This window comes from Armigeres subalbatus, chromosome 2 (genome assembly GCF_024139115.2).
Source record: "Armigeres subalbatus isolate Guangzhou_Male chromosome 2, GZ_Asu_2, whole genome shotgun sequence".
NCBI classification, from domain to species: Eukaryota; Metazoa; Arthropoda; class Insecta; order Diptera; family Culicidae; genus Armigeres; species Armigeres subalbatus.
This window is the reverse complement of record NC_085140.1, coordinates 75,435,468-75,457,301: the sequence shown is the minus strand read 5'-3', so window position 1 is coordinate 75,457,301 and position 21,834 is coordinate 75,435,468. Positions and strand designations below refer to the sequence as shown.

At 38.2% G+C, this 21,834-nt stretch overlaps 1 long non-coding RNA gene across 1 annotated transcript; it reads left to right on the top strand.

The window, feature by feature from the left end:
• Positions 1–7,203: 7,203 nt before the first annotated feature.
• LOC134214555 (uncharacterized) lies at positions 7,204–9,346 on the top strand. The gene is made up of 2 exons (XR_009979829.1): positions 7,204–7,963; positions 8,137–9,346. It is a non-coding gene; the product is annotated as an uncharacterized LOC134214555 (long non-coding RNA).
• The last annotated feature ends 12,488 nt before the right edge of the window (positions 9,347–21,834 follow it).

Sequence of the window (21,834 nt, the reverse complement as noted above, 5' to 3'; positions counted from 1 at the left end):
GTAACCCGATGCACGTTTTAAAAGGGCTTGGAGGTGTACCTGAAACTCGAACTACGTACATCAGCCAATTCAGAAATTCGAATCCTTATGATCTTACATTATGTGGTTTTGGGTCGATGAACAGTGATTTGTAGGCACATTATCGTCGCATTTCTGCAGTATTCAGCATATGGTGCACATCTGGCCAGTTATACAGCGTGCGCTGATGAACCGACAATTTGGGGAAGTACCTTGTAGACGGGACATAGGAGTACGCTGTGTACAAACGTGGCCAAAACTATGTCAATCATTTTGTCGTCTGCAAATGCATTCAATAAACAGCAGAGTGTTTTTGACGTAGGATCACGTCCTTCGGGAAGATAGGGGATCATTCTGCAAGTTCTAATTTGAGACCGTCACGAAAAGTGACTCTTTAAGATTTTGCCTAACTTTTACAAACAATAGATTAAAGGCGATAAACTATTGAACAATTTAAATTCGCCAGGCACCGTTACACTAAACCAACCAATCCTATATGTGCATCGCAAGCACAGACATCAAAATCGTGCAACTTACGGTTTGGACTCCAATCCTCAGTTTAATCAAGACTTCACGGGGCCGTACGGGAGAATTCCGCTGTCGCATCGATGATACCGGTATCAGTAGCGATCCCAGCAGAAAGACAATCATTGAGTGGCCGTCGCTGACAGCAGTAGCAGTCAAGTGAAATTTGTATGCAAGGTTCGGACTAACGTTTGATTGCTGTTAGTGGCAAGGCGCATTGTTTAAAAAAATCTTCTTTTCGCAGGGCCAGCTGTTTATAAAATGAAAGGATTTGACAGTTTGATTTATGTGTTGCTGTTGGTGATTGGATATGCGATTTATTAAAAATAAAAAATATATTCGCATGGATGCCGTAGTAGAACTCTGAAAAATTCTCTGCAGATTTTGATTTTGGTTGTATTGCTGTTAGTGATTGGAAAGGTTCTTTTCAGGGCCACCATTTTATAAAAGAGAAGGTTGAGCAGAGGCCAATTTTCTTCAAAATGCCAATCATAATCGCTTGGCGACGGCACAGAGGTGCCGTCGATAACAAAATCACTTGCGCTTGTCGGGGGAGACGCTGTATTTTTTTTGCGCCTGGATGACGTTTATAGCGTCAGTAGTCGTTACATGAAATTTTTCCTATTCAGATTTTGTATACGTGATTGTGATTGGAAAAGCACAATAACGGAAATAAATCGGTTCTTTCAAGGGCCTACATTTTATACAAGAGAAAGTTGATCAGAGAAGAATTATTTTACACTCTACTCCTGAGGGCGGCGTTCAGCAATGTAAACACGCGTTTTAGCGACATTTCAGCTTATCACCCTTTTTGTAAATGACACACTCTTCAATTTTTTATTTAGTCTGTATTTAATTCATTTGCAAATTTCAAACACTGAATTTTAAGCGCTCTCAGAATACCATCGTCGCATTTGATACAGTCCACCGTTAATAAGCCTCTGATATGATCATGCAGCCTTGGATGAGCAGCCTTCACCGAGAAGTGATGATAATCATAATGTATATAAAAAAGATATTTTAGTTAGGGTAAAACGTCCTATCGTTGTGGTACGACCTAATGTTGCGGTAGTGTTTAAATAGCCCATCCTGGATATAATAGCATCAAAAACAATTATGGATCCGCTAAAACTCTTCAAATCAACCTCTAGAAAACCTTTTGTTTGACAAAATTTTGTTCAAAATGAGAATACGTTGATTCTATTAAAAAACTGCTTCCTTTGAGCCTATTATTGCGGTAGTGCTAAGGTCCTATTGTTGTGGTATCGCTCTCCATAAGAAATACAGGCAATACCGCAACAATAGGACTGACCTTCAAAAAATACCGCAACAATAGGCAACTGCGTCCTATTATTGCGGTATTTTGTTTTTATTGCGATAAAATAAAAACAACATAAGTTTAGCACAATTGACCTAATATTTACGAAACTAGAGTTAACCAGCATCATATTCGACTACTGCAATATGAAAACCCAGATTAATCCACCTAGCGGTGATGGCGCCTTTCTCGCGCAAAAAGGTAATAAATGTAGCCTTTACGCTTACACCTCGATGATGTACAAGAAAGGCAAAACAGTTACACCGTCTAATGTTATGATAGAAAATTTACACTAGTAGACGACAGATGGCACTGCCAAAAGTTTCTCGAATTTCCTATGTTCGAATTTTGACTTTCGGACAATTTCATAGTACTATGAAACTGAACGAAGAGCATACTTACGCCTAAATGCTCGCAACACGAGCATCTTTATAGTACGATGAAACTCTTAATGGGAGCAAGCCGCGGATAAACTTTAAAAATATTCATAGATGCAAGGCATTTTTCATAACACATTATTGTTCTATGTCACTATATCTCATCACTATTTTAATATTATCTATTTTTTGCAATTTGCAATTATTATGAAATTCAATAGTGATCAACAGCGTTTTAGTCTCTGTCGGATGCAACTTGTTGCAAGAAAATCGGTTAAGAGTTTCTATGTGAAAATTTGGCTAATGTTTTTTATGGCATTTTGTGCACACACACACGCACACACATACACACACACACGCACACACGGACAGACAGACATTTGTTCAGCTCATCGAGCTGAGTCGAATGGTATATAACACTATGGGTCTCCGGGACTTCTATCAAAAGTTCGAATTTGGAGTGAAATGATAGCCTTTCGGTACAACTTAGTACGAGAAAGGCAAAAAGAATAACAGTTAATTTTTAAAGAATTTTCGAAATTAATTTTGTTTCGATGCGGCGCTTAAGCCCTCCATAATAGGTCGTTTTACCCTACTAGATAAAGACTCGCTGTCGTCGCTGTCCGGAACATCTTTTGCTGGCGAGGATAGGGGAGCTAAATGTCAAAGAAGGAAAATCCATACGATTTGACAGCTTGGTACCCAACATGTTCCGGACAGCAGAACAAAGGGAACCGAAGCGACAATCTTTAGGGTAAGACGGTATAATATGCCCCCCCTAAGGCAACTCCTTGATAACTTTTTACTTTTCAACGCAATTTATGCAATCTTTGTGTTATTTGGTAGTCCAGGAAGTCCAAAATGCATTGCCCATGAGTAGTCATATAAAAATACTACAGATAACACGTAATAGAGCTTTTTTGAAAAGTCGTGAAAAAATGAATTTTAAAAAGTGCCTGGGCAATACGCCCCACCTCAACCAAAGACGTTTCATAGCCCTTCATTAGTATTTCATCAATCCCATAATAAAAAGGCTACAAATCCTTATGCGCTTGACATTAAAAAACCAACATAAGTCCATTTAAGCAGGTGTGAATTACATTTCAATATTTTCCATACAATTTGGAAGCAACTGCTGCAGGCTCGCTGCGCTTGTGTCCAGTTGGTAAGGGCATATCGTCCTGCCTACACTGGGGCGTTTTGGCCAGTGAAACATGTTTTCGAAAATCGTTACATTTTTGAAGATGGCAGCAATTTTTTATCTTATTAACCACTGAGGAAAGTTATTTTGTTGCCCAACTGAGTGTTCCAGTGCAAGTTTTGCGGACAGTATGCCAGAGTCGCACCAGTATGTTGAGCAAACAAACATGAAAAATTACATCAAAACTGTAACTTTTTGTATTTTGCTATTATTTTCATTGTTTAATACAAAAATACTTCCACATTTACATAGTATGGTGGGCCTACAAATACTTATAGGTACCAATTGATTTTGACCCTTAATTAGTTATAGTTTTCTAGAAATCAAAGGGGGGCGTTTTGACCAGGTGGGGCGCATTATACCGTCTTACCCTATCTAGTAACTAAAATATCTTTTGTATATAATCATAAGATTCTCTTTTGAAATTTCTCCACAAGAAAATGTATTGATTTTCATGTGATTCTTTAATGGAATGCATTTCATACGACAATCATATGAAATATTTTCAGCTAACTTAAAAAAATTGAAACTCGGGATCGAACTATGGACGGCGTGATTAGGAGGTGTGCGTTCCACAATACGCCCACCGACGCTTCAAGAAATCGTCTTGTTGGATATCCAATATAAAGATAGATTTACCCAAAATAAGATCTTACGATTTTAATAGTTCAAGTCAATTATCAAACATTCTCATATGTTTGGTCGCATGATAATCTTACGACCATATCCTCAGCGTATAATTAAGCACTAATCATTTGAGGTAAAGTGTACTTTTCATTAAGTGGAATCCACTGTACTGGAGCCTTTTCCTACTACTCATTCGAACCGAATTTCATACGGAATGTACTTACAAGAATAATTGTAATACATTTGGTTTAGTTGATGAGGACCTTTACTGCCCATGCTTTCATAGTTGACGTATCAACCATTCGAAATTTCGGGAAATTTGACTTATTGCACCTTTATTAGGGTAATCAGGGTGGCCACCGAACCGGGAAAAACGGGAAAAGCGGGAAAAAGACGGGAAATTGAAGTCACCGGGAAAAAAAGCGGGAAAAACCGGGAATTCAGGACATGTACCGGGAAAAAATTAATTTTCGTCAAATTACATTCAAAATTCTTTTCAATTATGTTGATTTCCTTATTAAAAACTCCTTATTAAAAACTAAAACTTAACAATATTTATTACTCAGTCGCATTCTGACTGAATTATTTAATTTCAGTACATGGTGTTTGATACATAATTAAGTAGATTTTTTTTCCAAAGCCAGTTTGTGTTGTCACTAGATCATTTTGATATCAATTTTTACTGACAAATATCATGGATATTGTGTTACGAGGCATTTTTTTAATCTTTATTATTGTGAATTTTTATGTTTTAGAAATTCATCGCGCAGTTACGAGGCAAGCTTAGAATCGAATATCGAAATATTCATCTTGAAGTTACTCTTCTAATCTCCAAGCTCATCTTAAGACGAAAATACTTCTATTATTATTTTAGCAATTTTCAATTGCATAGAATTCGAAACAAAAAATAAATATGGTGAATAATATATATTTTGATTTGATATATATTTATAAAAAACAAAATAATGATTTTGATCGGAAACAAAGATTTGGGTCTTCGGGTTAAATCTCTGTTCAAATTAATTGTTGTATAATTATGTAAGCATTGAAAAAGTTTCGGCTGCACTATATGGTACTATTTTCATTGCTTTCTGTGAACATTATGCTCTAAGAACAGGCCTGGTAGCGGGTCACTTTTTAGTGACTTGGTCACTTTTTTCGGGCTAGTCACTAAAAAGTCTTTTTTAGACCTCAAGTCACTAAAGTCACTTTTACTCGCAAAAAGTAACTATTTTCAACTATTTTGAAACTATTGACTAAGATTTTTTTATAAAGCTTTATGTATCCATCGGAAGATGTTTTGTTTATGGCGGAAATGAAATTACGGATCTTGGAAAAATGATCACTCTGAAACATCGCCAGCCATTTAATTTAATTCGCTGCTCCTAGGGAAGATCCATAAAGTACGTCACGCAAAAATCGGCGATTTTCAACCCCCCCCCCCCCTTCGTCACACTTTTTGTATTAAACCTCAAGAATTTTTGTATGAATCGTCACGCTGCTCGAAACCCCCCCCTCCCCCCTAAGAGCGTGACGTACTTTGTGGATGGCCCCCTATTGGCATTTCACCAGTAGCTAATTGAAGGTGTTTTATGTCACAGTTTATAAATTGGTATACAGTCATGCAAGCAGGAGACCTGTCGATTTAGAGTTTTTTTTTAACTCAAACTTTATGCAGTAGGGGAAGGTGGGAAGACTTGATTCCTTGGGAGACTTGATTGTCCCCTGTTTTACCAAGAACTAAACTGCCCATGATCGCATATTTGTAACACTCGCATTTCTGTTCATTTTGTAAAAAGCCTGTGAGTCGTTCAGAATGCTCAATTTAATGGATCTAATCTCACAACAGTAAAATAGGATTTACTATCTTGCTTATCTGTGGTAAGCTGGATATTATTGATTTTGTGGGTAGGATTTACAAAACCAACCGAATATGCGATCATGGACACTAAAGTTGTATTGTTATAGCGTATTTTTATAATAGATCGTTATGTGGCGAGTTATTTTTTTAATTGACAACCTTATTTACTCTATTATTTACTGTGTTTTGTTCCTCCAGCCACGCAAAATTAGAACCACTTCTTCCAATAATGACCAAATGCTACAGCACAAATCCATAAATATACTAAATGATCTTCACTGATAAAAATGCCATCATTCCACCCTCATTAGGCATCCATATAAAAATTAGTCTAAAAAATTCAGGAAAATATAATTTGTTCTCAAGCGGCTTTTTTTTAGATTTTGACAGATGTAATGAAGGGTTTGCTCTAAACAAATATTTATTGAGTAGATATCATAGAAAGGCGATCAAGTCTCCCCAATTTTGAAGATTGCATGCGCTGTCGAGTTCCATAGCAAAAATCGTTTATGAATACGCACATCAAGTCGGAAAATCTGCGTATTTTGAAGTAAAAATATTTAAAAGTTCAGAGAGCATGATCCTCATTACAAGCAGGAGGTCGAGCGTTCAATCCCAGGCTCGTTGTACATGAATCTTCATAATTTTTGTATAGTTTTCTACCAAAACGATCCTACTGTTCCTGTCGCACTAAAAATTCCAAAAACATCCGTGGCACCTATGACAAATCGTTAGAGTTCTCTGCCTCGTTCTTAAGTAGGCAGCTAATCCAATGATCGTAATTTTCACTTATTCTCACAAGAAGAGAATGCTCATTCACGCAGATATTCGCCGAGAAATAATTTTTAGGAAAGAAAAACAGGTGTTAAGAGTGATAACCATATTTCAATCACTTCCAGTGGCGTAAAAATTTGATTTGCTTGCAGACTACTCATAGTTTTGAGTTGTCCTGCTTTTTACTGATATTGAGTAAAATTTCCGTGGTTTTTTTTTGTTGGGGCGTAGAACCACTGCGTCCATTGAGTTGAACTTTCCGTGGGGTTAGAAGAAAGGGCAATAATTTTACTTAGTCACTGAGTAGATAAAAGTTACCGAGTACGATTTTAATCTTTCTTCTGAGCTCGATCTGAGAGAAAAGAGTGGTGAGTGATAGATGTTTTCCGCCACAAATTACGAAAAAAATATTCTCCTTCGACCCAAAAACGCTTGATTTAGTCTCATCGAACTTGCAATTGAAATTGGAAGTCACTATTTGGTCACTTTTTCTGCAACTGAAAGTCACTATTTGGTCCCTTTTTTCGTCAGCTTTGGTCACTAAAGTCACTATATTGAGTGGCTTCGGTCACTACCAGCCCTGTAAGAAGAAAGAACCAGGAACCAATAACCGGGACGTGATTGTCCCGAAGAACCGATTAAAAATTCATGCAACCCAGAAGAGCTCACGAGACCAGCACCGCCAGAGGCGCTAGTGTATTTTACTCACATTTTGGTAAATTTATTTGAAAGTGTTTTGGTAAGTGTAGACTTTTTTGCTGTGAGTTTTGACAGATTTCTGTCTGAGGTAATAACCTCAATCTTTGCGTTTATTTTATTTACGGTTCCCGGTCCCAAAAATCCGGCCAAGTTTCTCTTTCGTACACCGTCGCAGAACGATTCCGAACTCGATCCTGGAATCAATTATCTCAATCTACCCGTAATGGTCTTATCTTTAAATCTTTAAAAAATGAACAAAGCGGCTATCCTCGATGTGGTCTACAGTCCAGCGAAATCGATGCTACTGCTGAGTCGTGAGCTCAATTTTATCGCTTGGACGGTGAAATAGTTCTGGCGGAGGTATACAAAGCGGAATTTGTTACGCAAGAACTGGACCGGTGTATGAACCACCCGCAGAACCGCAGCTACTACAGCGCTACCTCAAGGCTCGGGCTGACTAGAGTTCAAACGTGTTGGTGCTATATGCCCTGCGTCGGAAGTGCAAAGTGGACTAATACACTGCGGTGATGGAAAGTTACTGCAAACGAGAGTTACCAGGGAAGGTAAGTCACAAATTTGTAGCTTGGATTTAGTCATCCTCGGTTGATAGTTTCTCTCATGATGTTTAAACCGAAACAATATTCCCAGACAGCTGAAACTATCTCCAGTGTATACCCTCCTGCTGATTTTGGAAACTCGCAACCACAAACCATTTTACGTTTCATTTTTTCCGCAGCTCTGGAGGAGTTTAACTTCACCGCTATCGGAGAACTCCGCCTTTGGATCTCTTTTATTTTTGCATTTATCCGGAACATCACCGACAAGCGCTCCCTAACGTAGCTGGACGATGGAGCAAGTTGCCACTCAATTACCCATTGCAACCGGACACGATGATCTGTTTGCGTCCAGCGAAGTCATAGCGGAATCACAAACTTGACGACTACTTTGTTACAATTCCCCATCAAGGAAGACTTACAATGGAACAGCTAACAGCATATAATTTCAGCAAGGCTTCACAGCACGAAAATAATTGAATGCCATTAGTGTTACCTAATTTTACGTGGAATCAAGGCACAAACCTTCTGCACCGCACAGTAAAAGTGTAAAAGTAGAATTCGCAGCTCCTTAGAAGATAACGAATACGCTGGATGTACCGAAATTGTCCCAACAACATGACGACTCGAAATGTGAAAGAAACATCGCCAAGTAACTAGTCCATTTCATAAAGGTAGTTGATTAATATAAATATGTCTATCGAACACATTGAAAACCCGAGATTCATGAACAAGTTTTTACAGAAAGATTTAAAAATTATCAATAAATTATCAATTATGCTATTGCTAATGAATTGCTCTGAACATGGGTCATAGAAGAGATGATCCAAAGCGCAAAAGGCTGTCGAGAATGTTATAGTATATGCTATATATTTTTTTATTTATCGTACTAACTATGCTAAGTAGTTGGATAGTAAGGGAGAGAAGTAAGAAAGAAAAAGGAAGTAGGAAAAGTAAGATAAAGATGTAAGAAGGAATAATGATGTAGCAAGAACAAGCAAGGAAGAAGTAAATGGCAGAAGGATGAGAGAAGACGAAAGAAGGAAGAAAGAAAAAAATGAAAGATTGAAGAAAAAACATAGAAGAAAGAAGAAGGAAAAAGTAAGATAAAGATAAGATAAGAACCATCGACACAGTTTGCTGTTTGTTCCAAGTTCTACAATTGCAAAACCTGCGGTGCATCGTATGGCCTGGAAGAACTTGTACGAAAGCTAATTGGCCATGTGGCACAAAATAAAACCCTATTCCCGAACATAAAATGTGTGCCCACCGCCTCCAACACCGGCTTGCAGCAACGGAAGATAAGGTTATAGCTAGCACATTAAATAATATTGTCGCGTAAAATGCACGATGACATTTATTCAATAAATATTATATTTACAATTATATTCACTTCAAAATGAACTTTTGTTGGGAGGCCCGAAGATCCATATTGTTACACATAATCGATTCAGCTCGACAAATTTATTGATTGCCTCCTTGGTTGCTAAGTTGCTTGATTGATTGGTATGGTATAGCTTGCTTGAATGGTTGGTTGCTTGATTGGTTGACTGGTTGCTTGATTTGTTAGTTGGTTGAATGGTTGTTTGCATAATTGGTTGATTAATTGCTTAATTGATTGATTGGTTGGTTAGTTGATTAGTTGTTTTGTTGGTTGCTTGAATGGTTGATTGGTTGGTTGCTTGATTTGTTGATTGGTTGGTTGCTTGATTTGTTGATTAGTTGGTTGGTTGATTAGTTGATTGCTGGATTAGTTGATTGATGGATGGTTGGTTGCTAATTTGGTTGATTGGTTGCTTTACTGGTTGATTGATTGGTTGTGGTTATTTAGTTGATTGGTTTCTTGATTGGTTGGTCGGCTGGTTAGTTGATACGTTGTTTCGTTGATTGCTTGGTTGATTGGTTAATTAGTTGGTTGGTTGCTTGATTGTTTAGATGATTATTTGGTTGGTTGCTGTTTAATTTGTTAGTTGGTAGTATGGTTGATTGGTTGGTTGCTTGATTGGTTAGTCGGCTGGTTAGTTGATTAGTTGTTTTATTGGTTGCTTGTTTAATAAGTAATTTGGTAACATGCTTTATTGGTTAGTTGATTGATTGGTTATTTAGTTGCTGCTTGATTTGTAAGTTGGAAGAATGGTTGAATGGTTGGTTGCTTCATTGTTAATTGATAACTTGATTGGTTGATAATTTGGTTGATTGGTTGCTTGATTGGTTGGTCGGCTGGTTAGTTGATAAACTGTTTTGTTGATTGCTTGATTAATTGATTGGTTGATTGGTAGATTGTTTAATTGGTTGGTTAATTGATTGGTTGGTTATTTGGTTGATTGTTTGATTGGTTGCTGCTTGATTTGTAAATTGGTAGAATGGTTGATTGGTTAGTTGCTTGGTTGCCAATCATATGTTGTTTTGTTGGTTGTTTGATTGGTTGATTAGTTGGTTGGTTGCTTGATTATTTGTTGGTTGCTTGATTGGTTGATTAGTTGGTTGGTTGAACGATTGCTTGGTTGATTGGTAGCTTGCTTGAATGGTTGGTTACTTGATTGGTTGATTATTTGGTTGATTGGTTGCTTAACTGGTTGATGGATTGGTTGCTTGATTGGTTAGTCGGCTCGTTGTTTGAATAGTTGTTTTCTTGGTTGCTTGGTTGATTGGTTAATAAGTTGATTGGTAGCTTGTTTGATTGGTTGGTTGCTGGATTGGTTGGTTAGTTGAGTGGTTGGTTATTTAGTTGATTGGTTGCTTGATTGGTTATTGGTTGGTTGATTGATTAGTTGGTTGGTTGCTTGATTTGCTAGTTTGTAAAATGGTTGATTGGTTGGTTGTTTCATTGTTGGTTAATTGCTTGATTGGTTGGTACTTTGGTTGATTGGTTGCTTGACTGATTGATTGATTGGTTTGTCGGCTGGTTAGTTGATGTGGTTTTGTTGGTTGCTTGGTTGGTTAATTAGTTGGTTGGTTGCTTGATTGCTTGGTTGATTGGTAGCTTGCTTGAATGGCTGATTGCTGGATTAGTCGGTTGGTAGCTTAATTGGTTGTTATTTGGTTGATTGGTTGCTCTACTGGTTGTTTGAATGGTTGGTCGGCTGGTTAGTTGATTAGTTGTTTTGTTGGTTGCTTGGATGGTTGGTTGATTAAATGATTCATTGGTTGGTTGCTGCTTGATTTGTTAGTTGGTAGAGCTGTTGATTGGTTGGTTGCTTGTTTGATTGATTAGTTGGTTGGTTGCTTGATTATTAGTTGGTTGCTTGTTTGGTTACCCTAGTAGCACAGTTCGAATCGATTTTGTTGCAGCAACTCCAATGTGACTGGATTTGGTCGCATATGAGTCACAGTGACTGGTATGTGACAAGTGTGCTACTCGGGTAATTAGTTGGTTGGTTGATTGATTGCTTGCTTGATTGGTTGGTTATTTAGTTGATTGGTTGATTAGTTGGTTGATTGATTGATTGTTGGTTGATTGCTTGATTGGTTGATTAGTTGATTGGTTGCTTGACTGGCTTATTGATTGGTTGATCAGCTGGATAGTTGTTATGTTAGTTGCTTGATTGGTTGATTAGTTGGTTGGTTGCTTGATTGGTTGGTAGGTTGCTTGACTGGTTGATTGATTGGTTGCTTGATTAGTTGGTCGGTTGGTTATTTAGTTGAATGATTGCTTGACTGGTTGATTGATTGGTTGGTCGGCTGGTAGTTGATTAGTTGTTTTGTTGGTTGCTTGAATGGCTGATTGGGTGGTTAGTTTAATTATTGGTTGGTTGCTTGATTGGTAGCATGTATTCCAGCTTGATTAGTTGGTTGGTTGATTAGTTGGTTGGACCAAGGCTTGATTGGCTGATTAGTTGGTTGGATGCTTGATTGGTTGATTGTTGGTTGGTTGCTTGATGGGTTGATTAGTTGGTTGGTTGCTTAATTACTTGGTTGATTAGTAGCTTGCTTGAATGATTGGTTGCTTGATTGGTTGATTAGTTGGTTGGATGCTTGATTGGTTGGTTGGTTGATTGTTGGTTGGTTGCTTGATGGGTTGATCAGTTGGTTGGTTGCTTGATTGGTTAGTTATTTGGTTGATTAGTTGCTTGACAAGTTGATTGACTGGTTACTTGATTAGTTGGTCGGTTGGTTAGTTGTTTTGTTGGTTGCTTGATTGATTGATTAGTTGGTTGGTGGCTTGATTGGTTTATTAGTTGATTGGTTGCTTGATTAGTTATTTGGTAGGTTGATTGGTTGCTGCTTGATTTGTTAGTTGGTAGAACTGTTGGATGGTTGGTTGCTTGATTGGTTGGTTATTTGGTTGATTGGTTGCTTAACTGGTTGATTGATTGGTTCGTCGGCTGGTTAGTTGATTAGTTGTTTTGTTGGTCGCTTGAATGGCTGATTGGTTGGTTGCTTGATTGATTGATTAGTTGGTTGATTGCTAGATTGGTTGATTAGTTGGTTGGTTGATTGGTTGCTGGATTTGTTGGTTATTTAGTTGATGGGATTCGCCTCTTTGATAGGTTTTTCCCCCAGGCGGTTCACTCTATTGCTCTCGGTCTTACAGACACGAGGATATCCTCAACTCGAACAGATTTTGCTTGACCATATTATAATCTTAATCATACCTCGGGTCATACCGGCTCTTGAATTAGTTCTCTTCGTATACATACTTAGAAAATGTTCAAAATTCATACATGCCTCATCAATTCGTTTCACCTGCATCCGATCAGGATTCATTTGCTTCGCCATTATGATTATCGGAATGATGAATTTCAAGACTCCGTTTTCTCATCTTTTTGAAGTACGGTGTCGACTGGGCATAAAACTTCTTGATATCCAGTAGTTGTTTTTTTGCGCACGACTACCGCATGGTACATAAGATTAGTTGTTTTGTTGATTGCTTGAATGGCTGATTGGTTGGTTGATTAATTGGTTGGTTGATTGATTGCTTGGAGGATTGGTAGCTTGCTTGAATGATTGGTCGTTTGATTGGTTGCTGCTTTATTTGTTAGTTGGTAGAATGGTTGGTTGCTTGATTGCTTGGTTAGTTGGTTGATTGATTGGTAGCTTCCTTGAATGGTTGATTGCTGGGTTAGTTGGTTGGTCGGTTGCTTCATTGTTGATTGGTTGGTTGCTTAATTGATTGGTTATTTGGTTGATTGGTTGCTTGATTGGTTGGTCTGTTGATTGATTGGTAGCTTGCTTGAATGGTTGGTTATTTGGTGGCTTGATTGGTTGGTCGGCTGGTTAGTTGACTAGTTTTGTTGGTTGCTTGAATGATTAATTGCTTGGTTGATTGGTAGCTTGCTTGAATGGTTCTAGCATAGAGTAGAGTGGGGCAAGAGTACGCACTTAGTTTTCAATCGAGCATGGGGACCTTATCAAACAACCTTCTGCATATCAAATCAATGTCGACGATTCGTATACTCTTCCTTTATGTTACCCAGTGAAAAAAATAATGGATATAATTAAATTCGTTTTAGCAGAGCCCTTATTGCAAGACACCTCAAAAACGCACTCTTACCCCACCGGTGGGGGTAAGACTTCGATAACCAAGTCACCCACAGAGTGCAAACACGTGAGTTTCTTGTTGCTATTTTATGGGGGGGGCTGTATTGAAGTTTTTGAAACTGTTTTTAGAACAAATCTAATACATTTCAATTCATGCGTTTTATTTCGCCATAAAAATCATTAGGCGATAACCATACTTCCGCCTTACCAACAAGCATTTGTTTACTTTGCTCGATAGGTAGACGGTTTGACAGTTCAATAGGTAGATTTGCCTTCACTCTTTGCGTAACTCTAATAATAGACTCTGGTGGAATGTTTAATGTTTTTTTAAATACCAAAAAACTAAGGAGGTAAAAATATATATGGTTTCGCGTAAACAAAGGAATTATCCTTGAAGAAAGTCCATTAATTACGTAACGCAAAATTTGGCCATTTCACCCCCCCCCCCCCTATCTTACAATTTTTGTATGAATCCTCTAAAAAAAATGCATGGATCGTCATACATCTCGCAACCCCTCCCCACCCAACCTAAGCGTTGCGTAATTTATGGATATTTCTTTTGATAAAATGAAAAAATCATTTAGATGAAATTGTGATTTTAGACTATGATTAGATGTAAAACAATATACATAACCACCCTCATTCTTGTTTACGGTCGAACGATACTTTCGAACGAATGTGATTCGTATCGAACCGTTTCTCCATTTGATTTTGCTGGCGTAAACGAGAATGCACTTCAACTTTCGTTCGAAAGCACGTTCGTACGTAAACAAGAATATGGGTGAACATATGTAAAACAATACCTAAAACAATTTCATTATTTCAATTCAGCGCTTCGTTCGCTAAGTCGCTTCTAACACCAAATGAATTCAGCTTATCCTTAGAAGGAGAACTTAAATAATAATTTTCAATTTCTATCCCTTTTTTGATTGTTGTGGATCTTTACGCTTCGGAAGCAGTCTTATTTCGGCCGAAGATACGGGTTTGACACCAGAACTTGAATATTCATATGCGTACTCTTGCCCCACACGTTCCTGCGTACTTTTACCCCACAGCCCCAAAATTTATACAGTTAATGGTTTTGACTAGAGGCCTCTAGTTTTGACCTCTTGGAAAACCAACCCAATTGGTGTTCCGCACCATAAAGTACTCCATACAATAGGTTATCGAAATAATATAATGTTCACCTGATTGAACGCATATATGGTAATGGAATACTAGTTGCGGAAACACAATTATTTTTAGCAAAATGACCAAAAAATTATCATTCTTCTTATCTCCCTTGTTGATTATTCAAATCGTTTACAATTACACATGACAATAGTTGGTCAGAATACCTGCCAAACTGATGCAGTACAGCTGGTTTATCTTGTTTTATAACTTCAAAAAATTGAAAACGTACTCTTACCCCACGCGCACTCTTGCCCCACTCTACTCTATTGGTTATTTGGTTGCTGGTAAATTGAATAGTTATAACTCTCGGACTCGCCTCTTTGGTAGGTTTTTCTCCCAGACGGTTCACCCTATTGCTCTCGGTCTTACAGCCACGAGGATATCATCAACTCGAACAAATTTTGCTTGACCATACCATAATCTTAATCATACCTCGGATCATACCGGCTCTTGAACTAGTTCTCTTCGTATACATACTTAGAAAACGTTCAAAATCCATACATGCCTCATCAATTCGTTTCACCTGCATCCGATCAGGATTCATTTGCTTCGCCATTATGATTATCGGAATGGTGAATTTCAAGGCTCCGTTTTCTCATCTTTTTGAAGTACGGTGTCGACTGGGCATAAAACTTCTTGATATCCCAGTAGTTGGTTTTCTGCGCACGACAACCGCTTGGCCCATAAAATTATCTGCATCCCTCATCTTAGCCTGTGGACACTGGTTCAGTTCCCGAATCGTTGTTGTCATAAGGATATCTTCCGGTACTATGCCCTGACGAGCAACAGGAGTACAGTAACTGCATCTGGTTTTTTGGTAGATTTCTAGCATTAAAACACACCCTAAGAAAGAGCAGACATTCTTGCACACTGCACTGTCGTGTCTTCCGTATGACGTAAGTCGAAAAGCGGAAACCGTACGACGTGTAGGCCAAAGCGAATTAAGCAGAGATCTGGCCACAATATCAAAACCGTTTCACTGGCCACAATATCAAAACCGTTTTCCGGAATGCAGGAAATCCCGAAATCCTTTAAATCCCGGCATTTGATCAATTGTTTCGTTTTAGCCAAATATTGGCAGAAGTACTGCATGAAGCAGGGGTAACGTTTCTTAGCGCGCAGCACAGCCGTAATGTATTTAATTGTAATTGTGCTATCTGCTACTCGTCATCGTCAAACCAGTTGTGTCGGTAGTACTCGCACTCGGTACCACATAAAGCGAATTCAGACGTTGGAAGAGCAGTTCCAGTTCCATAGCAGCGTTCATGGCATACACGTTATTCGGTCTTGCAGGGGCCACCGGTGTGACGGGGATCCACTAACTGATATAAATAAGAGTTGTCAGCTAGCGAACTTCCCAGGCAACTGATAGGAACAGGGTTAGGGCCGATTCTTCAAAAAGGCAGCTGTGTTGCCGTGTTGGAAGTCCAGATCCGATTGGATTCTCGTATACGGGCGTCCTGACCAAACGTAAAACAAATAGACCGAAGTAGTTTAATTTCTGTTGATAAATGCAATGGATATTTACCTACGAAGATCGCAACTGCATCAGGGAAAAATGGGTTGTGAGAACAAAAACAAAATATTTATTAAACATGACAGATCTGGAGAAAAATATAAATATCAAATGCTGTCAATTATGCACGGCGACAAAAAGAAGCGGAAAAACTGATAATTGACAGCATTTAATAGTATCTTTTCAATTGTATACCTAGAACTCTACACACCGATGGAGACTTCAAGCGCAACACCGAAAAATTCCAAGTGCGATATCCCGGTTATTAGTTCCTGATAGAACCTTAATTGACTGGCATGCAATGTCAATTGGCTCTGTCAGAAGCTTACGAAATTGGCAACAACAAAAAAGATAAGACGGGTTTGCATCTAATAAAAGATTCAAACCATTGTAATCAGGTGCTAATGTGGTATTACCATATTGATTAAATGTCCACTTCATAGTCACGAGGCGCACAATTTCAATATGTCTGTTGATTTGATGCATTTCGCATAACGGGTTGTTGGTAATTAAATGAATTTATTTCAAAAGTTCGTTACAAATTATCAGTTGCTATTATTACAAATTATAAAACTAAACTCCGGCATGGTAAAAAAAACACCTAGTTAAGGTCCAAATACTCTTACCTATTTTTTTCAAGTTAAATAAAAACCGGGAAAATTTGACAAAATTTATCGGGAAAAGCGGGAAAAAAACGGGAATTTGAAAATCGAATTTCAGTGGCCACCCTGGGTAATTTAATCGCGCTAAATTATTCGAAATATATACGAAAGTGCAATGATTGTTACGTCAACTATGAAATCATGGACAGTTTAGTGTCAACGAAGCGATGAGTTAACCCCATGAAAAAAATCACAAATAAAATTCAGGTGATTTTAAAAAACTGTGAAAGTTTAGGTGAACCTAGAAATAAATGAATTCCAATCGCATAAAAAAAAACCTGATTACAAAGAAAAAAAAAAAAAACAAAAATACCACGAGCGCCACCCCACGTGCTAAGCATACATTTAAACGAACCACAATGCTTCCATGGGGGCAATCTATCAGCTGGTTTTTGCTTGTACAAGCCACATACTAATTTTCACACTGAAGATATGACGCGACGATGTAACTTTAGGGACGCAGAGTGCTTTTTGTGACCAACGAATAATTAACAGTGCACATTAGATCACGCCGACACAATTTGAAGGGAAAATATTTCTAGCATGAAAATGGTATTTTAGCTAAGGTATAAGGCAGTGAAGACATGCCACTAAAAACATCTAAAGTTATTCACCACTCAACATGGAGTCACTGCCTAGACTTTATCTCATAGCTCACATATGTTCATCATATCAAATACAAAGCAATGAAAAGGAATATGATTTGCATTTGATATGGAATATGCAGTTAACAAAAATAAGCGATGAGATTGGTGCTGTTTTTCTTGCTTTTGCGATGGGATGAATATTTGCTCAGCAAGATGTAAATGGGAACAGCTCCCCTATTTTAATAATAGCATGTTTGTGAGGAACTTGTAGGGTTACTGCTCCTTGAATTCATAACATGTACATTATTTGGCGCGCAAATTGCTTTGTTTTCCCATTTTTTTAGCAGTAAGCACGCATGATATCAATAAAAAATGGCACAGATCTAGCCAAAATCGTTCCATTTGTGAATGTTATTGGTATATAAGAGCTTGTTATTAATAATGGAACGTACATAAACTCAGTGTACGAACGTAGGGGAAAGTGGGGTAAGATGGCCATATGGGGCAAGACAGCCATTGTTAATTATGCCTTAAGTGAGCATTATATTCACATTATTATTATAAGGAATGGTTCACAATAATGTAAAAGGGCCCTACAACTGAAAAATGCATTTTGACAACCTCACTTCTAGAGTGCTTTGAAAATAGGTCGTATGTGCAAAAGAGAGTCTCTCTTTGGATCTATTCTCTTTGGATTATTATGAAACCATACGAAAGATTACTTTGAATTTCTTGGCAGATATCCAAAGACAATAGTTTTGTCTATCATGCTGAAGTGGAAATGTAGCAAAACATGCAAAACTAGCCGATATATTAACGAAAGAGAGCGTGATCAAAGAGAATCTCTCGTTTGCACATACGACCTATTCTCAAAGCAATCTAGACTTGTTCTTGTAATATTGATTTGAATATGGTTTAGTTGAGCGGTTCTCAACCTGGGGTACATGTACCCCTTGGGGTACCTTCGCTAGCAAATTTGAAAAATCTTCAATGCAATCTACCTGATCTGAATAAAATGTTGAATAATACGTTGGGAATATGTTTTTGAACTGAAATCTAGAATTTAAAGGTTTGGAAGCCTCCGTTTGAGAGGCATGAAGGCTTGTTTCAGAGAAGACTCCTTTCAGGAAAGTCGGAAGTCTTTTTACAAAAAGCTCAAAAGCCTTCTTTCAAGAGACTCGGAAAGCTAATTTCAAGAGCCTCGGAAGCCTATTTTCAAGAGGCTCGGAAGCCTCCTTTCAAGAGGCTCGGAAGCCTCATTGCAAGAGGCTTGGAAGCCTCTTTTCAAGAAGCTCGGAAGCCTTCTTTCAAGAGACTCGGAAGTCTCCTTCCAAGATGCTCGGAAGCCTCCTTTCCAGAGGCTCGGAAGTCTTCTTCCAAGAGGGTTGAAAGTCTCCTTTCAAGAGACCCGGAAGCCTCGTTTTAAGAGGGTCGGAAGCCTTATTTCAAAAAGCTCGGAAGACTCCTTTCAGGAAAGTCGGAAGCCTTTTTACAAAAAGCTCGGAAGCCTTTTTACAAAAAGCTCGGAAGCCTTCTTTCAAGAGGCTCGGAATGTTCTTTTCAAAAGACTCGGAAAGCTCCTTTCAAGAGGCTTGGAAGGTTCTTTTCAAGAGCCTCGGAAGCCTACTTTCAAGAGGCTCGGAAGCCTCCTTTCAAGAGGCTCGGAAGTCTTCTTCCAAGAGACCCGGAAGCCTCGTTTTAAGAGGGTCGGAAGCCTTATTTCAAAAAGCTCGGAAGACTCCTTTCCAGAAAGTCGGAAGCCTTCTTACAAAAAGCTCGGAAGCATCTTTTGAAGAGATCCGGAAGCCTCATTTTAAGAGGCCCGGAAGCCTACTTTCAAAAGGCTCGGAAGCCTCATTTTAAGAAGGCTGGAAGCCTTCTTTCAAAAGGCCCGGAAGACTCGTAGATGCCTCCCTTCAAGAAACATGGAATTCTTCGTTCAAGCTTAGAAGTTTACTTTAAAGAAGCTAAGAAGCGTCCTTTCAAGATGCAAAAGAACCCTCCTTTTAAGGGGCTCGAAAGCCGCCATTCGAGAGGCTCGAAGATGCTACAAGATGCTCAGAAGTATTTTATCAAGAGGTGAGGAAGCCTACTTTCAAGATATCCAGAAGCTCCTTTCAAGAGGCTCAACCTCCTTTTAAGAGGTACCGGAAGCCTACTGGTAAAAAGCTGGGAGGGCTCCTTTTAAGAGGCTCGAAAACCTACTTTCAAGTGAAACGGAAGCCTCCTTTCAAAAAGGCTCGGAAGCCTCCCTTCAAGAAGCTCAGAATTCTTCTTTCAAGAGGCTCAGAAGCGTCCTTTCAAGATGCAAAGGAAGCCTCTTTTTAAGTGGCTCGAAAGCCGCCATTCAAGAGGCTCGGAAGCCTGTCATAAGACGAGTTTAAACAATCCCATTGAATTCCACCACTTAATTGTATCCTGACAGATACGTATTTCGACCTCAACAGTAAGGCCGTCTTCAGTGTCTTGTACTTGACTCGACTCGACTCGACCAAGTCGAGTCAAGTACAAGACACTGAAGACGGCCTTACTGTTGAGGTCGAAATACGTATCTGTCAGGATACAATTAAGTGGTGGAATTCAATGGGATTGTTTAAACTCGTCTTATGACAGGTGAAAACATTCCACTAAAAAGCTCAAAATAATTTTCTTATCAGGCTCGGAAGGTTTCATTCAAAGGTCTCGGAATAATTCTTTCAAAGGCTTGGAAGCCTACTTTCAAGAGGGGGTACCTCAATTAATGCAAAAGTTTGGAGGGGTACCTCTCAAGAAAAAGGTTGAGAACCGCTGAGTTGAAATTCGAATTTTCTTATAATTTCCTAGTTACATAATTTAACAATTGAAGCCTAAATTAGTAATTTTTCAGGAAAAAATGATATTTACCGAAGCTTTTATATAACTATAGCCTATATACAATAATAATTTGAGGAGATTCACAGTAATTAGGTTCGATAGAATATAAATCTTTGGATATACGTCGGCCTGGGCGGTATTGCCAAACGTATAGGAACAAGGTCATCTCCAGGATTAAGAGTCGCCTAACCCTTAAATGCATACAAAAAATGATCAAAATAGTTTCGTGAATTAGAGATGATTTAAAACAAAGGATATGGTTTTAACAGTAAACAGTAAGTTTTAGGCAAATTCTGATATTGTCGTAGTGCAGTTGTCAAGAAATCAGCATGGAATACGACATTTTTAAACGAAGCATCATTTGAACATAATCCATAGAAGTGCAAGAAATGTGTCCCCTATTCTAAATAAATTTAGCACACTTTTGATATAGTTTTTGGTACATATTCGTCTTGCCCCGAGGGGGTGGTCATATTGCCCCATATGGAAAATATAGGCATCATAAAAACACTTTTTTTTAAACCAGTTTATAAGAAACTGGAACGTTATTAATCAGTGTTTATTGATACTTATGTCAAAGACGATAGTCATCTTAAAGGTGTTTCATGGACACCGTTACCGGGTTACCGCTTAGGATGGCCATCTTGCCCCACTTTCCCCTACAGGCTTAGATGTTCGTTCCAAAAACATCATCTTATTTTTACCTCATAAATATGAGGTCACCTTAAAAACCTCTTAATCCTTATAGGCTATTATGGTATGCAAATAGCAAAACCCGTAAACAAATCAAATTTAGATTTTTTTTGTAATTTTAGTATTAACAATTAACTACGGTTTCTACAAATCTAAACAATTTTGTTTCCACAAAGCCTTGACTTTAGTACCATTCTTTCCCAGACGCTTTTTCTCTATAACGAACGGTTTCCGACATACAGTATGTTGAAGATATTTATATCAAAAGCACATACGCTCTTCTCAAAAGTCAGAACAATTTTTCCTAATGTTAAAAAACTTATACTGTTATACTGAATACTTATGCAAAGTTTCGTTCAAATAGGAGCAGAAAAACGGTACAATTGTCATAGGAAAGCATTGCTCCTGGGCTTTGGGGAAGATATCTGTGTTATCGGGATTGATCACTGTGTCGTGGAATAGGCTTTTGTGCCAATTAACCCTTTTCTTCTCACAATTTTCAAAAAGATTCCAATAGGAAAGAATCACCTTTGAGTACAATGCTAAAACAAAAGTTATTTGGTATAGCTTAAATTAGTGAAAAACGAAAAAAAGGTTCTTGATTGTAAATCAATAGTTACTCAATTGTTTCACTACCGCCATCGGGGGTGACAATGGGTCTGGGGGGTGAGAATGGGTCATCGCTTTCACCGGCAATGTGGAGGTCGTAGAGCAAATTCGTTCAAAAAGGTCTCTTATATTTTAGTCTTCTTACCCTCAGATGCATTCAATCCATTCTTCAAGCATTCTAAATGGTTGAAACAGTGACCCATTGTCACCCCCGATGACGGAATTTTTACACAACATTGATTATATTAGCTGTCTAAGGAGACCATAAAGATGTGCTAAATATTGCTTTTTGTTGTAAGCTCTACT